The sequence below is a fragment of the Dendropsophus ebraccatus genome, chromosome 10 (assembly GCF_027789765.1).
Source record: "Dendropsophus ebraccatus isolate aDenEbr1 chromosome 10, aDenEbr1.pat, whole genome shotgun sequence".
Taxonomy (NCBI): domain Eukaryota; kingdom Metazoa; phylum Chordata; class Amphibia; order Anura; family Hylidae; genus Dendropsophus; species Dendropsophus ebraccatus.
The window spans coordinates 2488172-2494739 of record NC_091463.1 but is presented as its reverse complement, the minus strand read 5'-3'; positions in this window follow the sequence as shown (position 1 = coordinate 2494739).

The following is a 6568-nucleotide window of genomic DNA, read 5'->3' as shown; positions in this document are numbered from 1 at the left end:
CTATAAGAGACACCACATAATACAGATCCCGCACTGGTCGCCAGCGGTAAGAGACGTCATGTAATACAGATCCCGCACTGGTCGCCAGCGATAAGAGATGCCACATAATACAGATTCCGCACTGGTCGCCAGCGGTAAGAGACGCCATGTAATACAGATCCCGCACTGGTCACCAGCGGTAAGAGACACCATGTAATACAGATCCCGCACTGGTCGCCAGCTATAAGAGACACCACATAATACAGATTCCGCACTGGTCACCAGCGGTAAGAGACGCCATGTAATACAGATCCCGCACTGGTCACCAGCGGTAAGAGACGCCATGTAATACAGATTCCGCACTGGTCGCCAGCGTTAAGAGACGCCACATAATACAGATCCCACACTGGTCGCTAGCGGTAAGAGACGCCATGTAATACAGATCCCGCACTGGTCGCCAGCAATGAGACGCCACATAATACAGATCCCACACTGGTCGCCAGCGGTAAGAGACGTCACATAACACAGATCCCGCACTGGTCGCCAGCGGTAAGAGACGCCATGTAATACAGATCCCGCACTGGTCGCCAGCGGTAAGAGACGCCATGTAATACAGATCCCGCACTGGTCGCCAGCGATGAGACGCCACATAATACAGATCCCACACTGGTCGCCAGCGGTAAGAGACGCCATGTAATACAGATCCCGCACTGGTCGCCAGCGGTAAGAGACGCCATGTAATACAGATCCCGCACTGGTCGCCAGCGGTAAGAGACGCCATGTATTACAGATCCCGCACTGGTCACCAGCGGTAAGAGACGCCATGTAATACAGATCCCGCACTGGTCGCCAGCGATGAGACGCCACATAATACAGATCCCACACTGGTCGCCAGCGGTAAGAGATGCCATGTAATACAGATTCCACACTGGTCGCCAGCGGTAAGAGACGCCATGTATTACAGATCCCGCACTGGTCGCCAGCGGTAAGAGACACCATGTAATACAGATCCCGCACTGGTCGCCAGCGATAAGAGACGCCACATAATACAGATCCCACACTGGTCGCCAGCGGTAAGAGACACCATGTAATAAAGATCCCGCACTGGTCGCCAGCGGTAAGAGACGCCACATAATACAGATTCCGCACTGGTCGCCAGCGGTAAGAGACACCATGTAATAAAGATCCCGCACTGGTCGCCAGCGATAAGAGACGCCACAGACATAATACAGATCCCTTAATAGACGCCAGCGGTAAGAGACGCCATGTAATACAGATTCCACACTGGTCGCCAGCGGTAAGAGACGCCACATAATACAGATCCCGCACTGGTCGCCAGCGGTAAGAGATGCCATGTAATACAGATCCCGCACTGGTCGCCAGCGGTAAGAGACGCCATGTAATACAGATCCCGCACTGGTCGCCAGCGGTAAGAGACACCATGTAATACAGATACATACCTCCCAACTGTCCCGGATCTGGAGGGACAGTCCCGATTTTGGGGTCATGTCCCTCCGTCCCGGTACAGCCCCCATGTGTCCCGCCGCCCCCCCCGCACCTCACTTACACTGGCAGAGCAGGAGACATCGGCTTCCTGCTCTGCAAAGACTCTTGTGGCTGAAGGCGTCATTCTGCCTCCGGCCACAAGAGGCCGCTCTCTCCCCCATAGCTCCTGCCAGGGCCGGATTATCACAGCTCTGTGGTGCGCCCCCTATACAGTATCAATACCTGGCAGTGAGAGCTGGGGCCGGAGGAGGAGGCGGCCGGGGTCCAGGAAGGGGGCAGAACACATGACCGGCATCACCAGGGAGAAGAGCAGTGGTGAGCGCTCCGGGGAGGGGGTGTCTGGGGGTTCTGTCAGGTGTCCCTCAGCTGTACATGGTGCTTATCCCCCCTCCTCCCTCCCCTGCACTCAGTGCCCCCTGTGCTTGTCCCCCCCTCCTCCTTCCCCTGCTCTCAGTGCCCCCCTGTGCTTGTCCCCCCCTCCTCCCTCCCCTGCTCTCAGTGCCCCCCTGTGCTTGTCCCCCCTCCTTCCCCTGCTCTCAGTGCCCCCCTGTGCTTGTCCCCCCTCCTTCCCCTGCTCTCAGTGCCCCCTGTGCTTGTTCCCCCCTCCTCCTTCCCCTGCTCTCAGTGCCCCCTGTGCTTGTCCCCCCTCCTTCCCCTGCTCTCAGTGCCCCCCTGTGCTTGTCCCCCCTCCTTCCCCTGCTCTCAGTGCCCCCCTGTGCTTGTCCCCCCTCCTTCCCCTGCTCTCAGTGCCCCCTGTGCTTGTCCCCCCTCCTCCCCCTGCTCTCAGTGCCCCCCTGTGCTTGTCCCCCCTCCTTCCCCTGCTCTCAGTGCCCCCCTGTGCTTGTCCCCCCTCCTTCCCCTGCTCTCAGTGCCCCCCTGTGCTTGTCCCCCCTCCTTCCCCTGCTCTCAGTGCCCCCTGTGCTTGTCCCCCCCTCCTCCTTCCCCTGCTCTCAGTGCCCCCTGTGCTTGTCCCCCCCTCCTCCTTCCCCTGCTCTCAGTGCCCCCTGTCAGGGCCGTCTTTCCCATTGGGCAGGGTAGGCGGCTGCCCGGGGGCCTATGACTCATGGGGGGCCCCAGTCGCCTACCCTGCAGAAAGGAAAGGAAGCTGATAAGCCGCGCTGTGCCCCCTCTCCCCAGTACATTACAGGCCGCACTGCGCCAGCGCTCTCCTCTCCTCAGTACATTACAGGCCGCACTGCCCCAGCGCTCTCCTCTCCTCAGTACATTACAGGCCGCACTGCCCCAGCGCTCTCCTCTCCTCAGTACATTACAGGCCGCACTGCCCCAGCGCTCTCCTCTCCTCAGTACATTACAGGCGCACTGCCCCAGCGCTCTCCTCTCCCCAGTACATTACAGGCCGCACTGCCCCAGCGCTCTCCTCTCCTCAGTACATTACAGGGCCGCACTGCCCCAGCGCTCTCCTCTCCCCAGTACATTACAGGGCCGCACTGCGCCAGCGCTCTCCTCTCCTCAGTACATTACAGGCCGCACTGCCCCAGCCCTCTCCTCTCCTCAGTACATTACAGGCGCACTGCCCCAGCGCTCCCCTCTCCTCAGTACATTACAGGGCCGCACTGCCCCAGCGCTCTCCTCTCCTCAGTACATTACAGGGCCGCACTGCCCCAGCGCTCTCCTCTCCCCAGTACATTACAGGGCCGCACTGCCCCAGCACTCTCCTCTCCTCAGTACATTACAGGGCCGCACTGCCCCAGCGCTCTCCTCTCCCCAGTACATTACAGGCCGCACTGCCCCAGCGCTCTCCTCTCCCCAGTACATTACAGGCCGCACTGCCCCAGCGCTCTCCTCTCCTCAGTACATTACAGGCCGCACTGCCCCAGCGCTCTCCTCTCCCCAGTACATTACAGGGCCGCACTGCCCCAGCGCTCTCCTCTCCTCAGTACATTACAGGGCCGCACTGCCCCAGCGCTCTCCTCTCCTCAGTACATTACAGGGCCGCACTGCCCCAGCGCTCTCCTCTCCTCAGTACATTACAGGCCGCACTGCCCCAGCGCTCTCCTCTCCTCAGTACATTACAGGCCGCACTGCCCCAGCGCTCTCCTCTCCTCAGTACATTACAGGGCCGCACTGCCCCAGCGCTCTCCTCTCCTCAGTACATTACAGGCCGCACTGCCCCAGCGCTCTCCTCTCCTCAGTACATTACTGGCCGCACTGCCCCAGCGCTCTCCTCTCCCCAGTACATTACAGGCCGCACTGCCCCAGCGCTCTCCTCTCCTCAGTACATTACAGGGCCGCACTGCCCCAGCGCTCTCCTCTCCTCAGTACATTACAGGGCCGCACTGCCCCAGCGCTCTCCTCTCCCCAGTACATTACAGGCCGCACTGCCCCAGCGCTCTCCTCTCCCCAGTACATTACAGGGCCGCACTGCCCCAGCGCTCTCCTCTCTTCAGTACATTACAGGCCGCACTGCCCCAGCGCTCTCCTCTCTTCAGTACATTACAGGCCGCACTGCCCCAGCGCTCTCCTCTCCTCAGTACATTACAGGCCGCACTGCCCCAGCGCTCTCCTCTCCCCAGTACATTACAGGGCCGCACTGCCCCAGCGCTCTCCTCTCCTCAGTACATTACAGGCCGCACTGCCCCAGCGCTCTCCTCTCCTCAGTACATTACAGGCCGCACTGCCCCAGCGCTCTCCTCTCCTCAGTACATTACAGGCCGCACTGCCCCAGCGCTCTCCTCTCCTCAGTACATTACAGGCCGCACTGCCCCAGCGCTCTCCTCTCCTCAGTACATTACAGGCCGCACTGCCCCAGCGCTCTCCTCTCCTCAGTACATTACAGGGCCGCACTGCCCCAGCGCTCTCCTCTCCTCAGTACATTACAGGCCGCACTGCCCCAGCGCTCTCCTCTCCTCAGTACATTACAGGCCGCACTGCCCCAGCGCTCTCCTCTCCTCAGTACATTACAGGCCGCACTGCCCCAGCGCTCTCCTCTCCTCAGTACATTACAGGCCGCACTGCCCCAGCGCTCTCCTCTCCTCTCCCCAGTACATTACAGGCCGCACTGCCCCAGCGCTCTCCTCTCCTCAGTACATTACAGGCCGCACTGCCCCAGCGCTCTCCTCTCCTCTCCCCAGTACATTACAGGCCGCACTGCCCCAGCGCTCTCCTCTCCTCAGTACATTACAGGCCGCACTGCCCCAGCGCTCTCCTCTCCCCAGTACATTACAGGGCCGCACTGCCCCAGCGCTCTCCTCTCCTCAGTACATTACAGGCCGCACTGCCCCAGCGCTCTCCTCTCCTCTCCCCAGTACATTACAGGCCGCACTGCCCCAGCGCTCTCCTCTCCTCAGTACATTACAGGCCGCACTGCCCCAGCGCTCTCCTCTCCTCAGTACATTACAGGCCGCACTGCCCCAGCGCTCTCCTCTCCTCAGTACATTACAGGCCGCACTGCCCCAGCGCTCTCCTCTCCTCAGTACATTACAGGGCCGCACTGCCCCAGCGCTCTCCTCTCCTCAGTACATTACAGGCCGCACTGCCCCAGCGCTCTCCTCTCCTCAGTACATTACAGGCCGCACTGCCCCAGCGCTCTCCTCTCCTCAGTACATTACAGGCCGCACTGCCCCAGCGCTCTCCTCTCCCCAGTACATTACAGGCCGCACTGCCCCAGCGCTCTCCTCTCCTCTCCCCAGTACATTACAGGCCGCACTGCCCCAGCGCTCTCCTCTCCTCAGTACATTACAGGCCGCACTGCCCCAGCGCTCTCCTCTCCTCTCCCCAGTACATTACAGGCCGCACTGCCCCAGCGCTCTCCTCTCCTCAGTACATTACAGGCCGCACTGCCCCAGCGCTCTCCTCTCCCCAGTACATTACAGGGCCGCACTGCCCCAGCGCTCTCCTCTCCTCAGTACATTACAGGCCGCACTGCCCCAGCGCTCTCCTCTCCTCTCCCCAGTACATTACAGGCCGCACTGCCCCAGCGCTCTCCTCTCCTCAGTACATTACAGGCCGCACTGCCCCAGCGCTCTCCTCTCCTCAGTACATTACAGGCCGCACTGCCCCAGCGCTCTCCTCTCCTCAGTACATTACAGGCCGCACTGCCCCAGCGCTCTCCTCTCCTCAGTACATTACAGGCGCACTGCCCCAGCGCTCTCCTCTCCTCAGTACATTACAGGGCCGCACTGCCCCAGCGCTCTCCTCTCCTCAGTACATTACAGGGCCGCACTGCCCCAGCGCTCTCCTCTCCCCAGTACATTACAGGGCCGCACTGCCCCAGCACTCTCCTCTCCTCAGTACATTACAGGGCCGCACTGCCCCAGCGCTCTCCTCTCCCCAGTACATTACAGGCCGCACTGCCCCAGCGCTCTCCTCTCCCCAGTACATTACAGGGCCGCACTGCCCCAGCGCTCTCCTCTCTTCAGTACATTACAGGCCGCACTGCCCCAGCGCTCTCCTCTCCTCAGTACATTACAGGCCGCACTGCCCCAGCGCTCTCCTCTCCCCAGTACATTACAGGGCCGCACTGCCCCAGCGCTCTCCTCTCCTCAGTACATTACAGGCCGCACTGCCCCAGCGCTCTCCTCTCCTCAGTACATTACAGGGCCGCACTGCCCCAGCGCTCTCCTCTCCTCAGTACATTACAGGCCGCACTGCCCCAGCGCTCTCCTCTCCTCAGTACATTACAGGCCGCACTGCCCCAGCGCTCTCCTCTCCTCAGTACATTACAGGGCCGCACTGCCCCAGCGCTCTCCTCTCCTCCGTACATTACAGGCCGCACTGCCCCAGCGCTCTCCTCTCCTCAGTACATTACAGGCCGCACTGCCCCAGCGCTCTCCTCTCCTCTCCCCAGTACATTACAGGCCGCACCGCCCCAGCGCTCTCCTCTCCTCAGTACATTACAGGCCGCACTGCCCCAGCGCTCTCCTCTCCTCTCCCCAGTACATTACAGGCCGCACTGCCCCAGCGCTCTCCTCTCCTCAGTACATTACAGGCCGCACTGCCCCAGCGCTCTCCTCTCCCCAGTACATTACAGGGCCGCACTGCCCCAGCGCTCTCCTCTCCTCAGTACATTACAGGCCGCACTGCCCCAGCGCTCTCCTCTCCTCTCCCAGTACATTACAGGCCG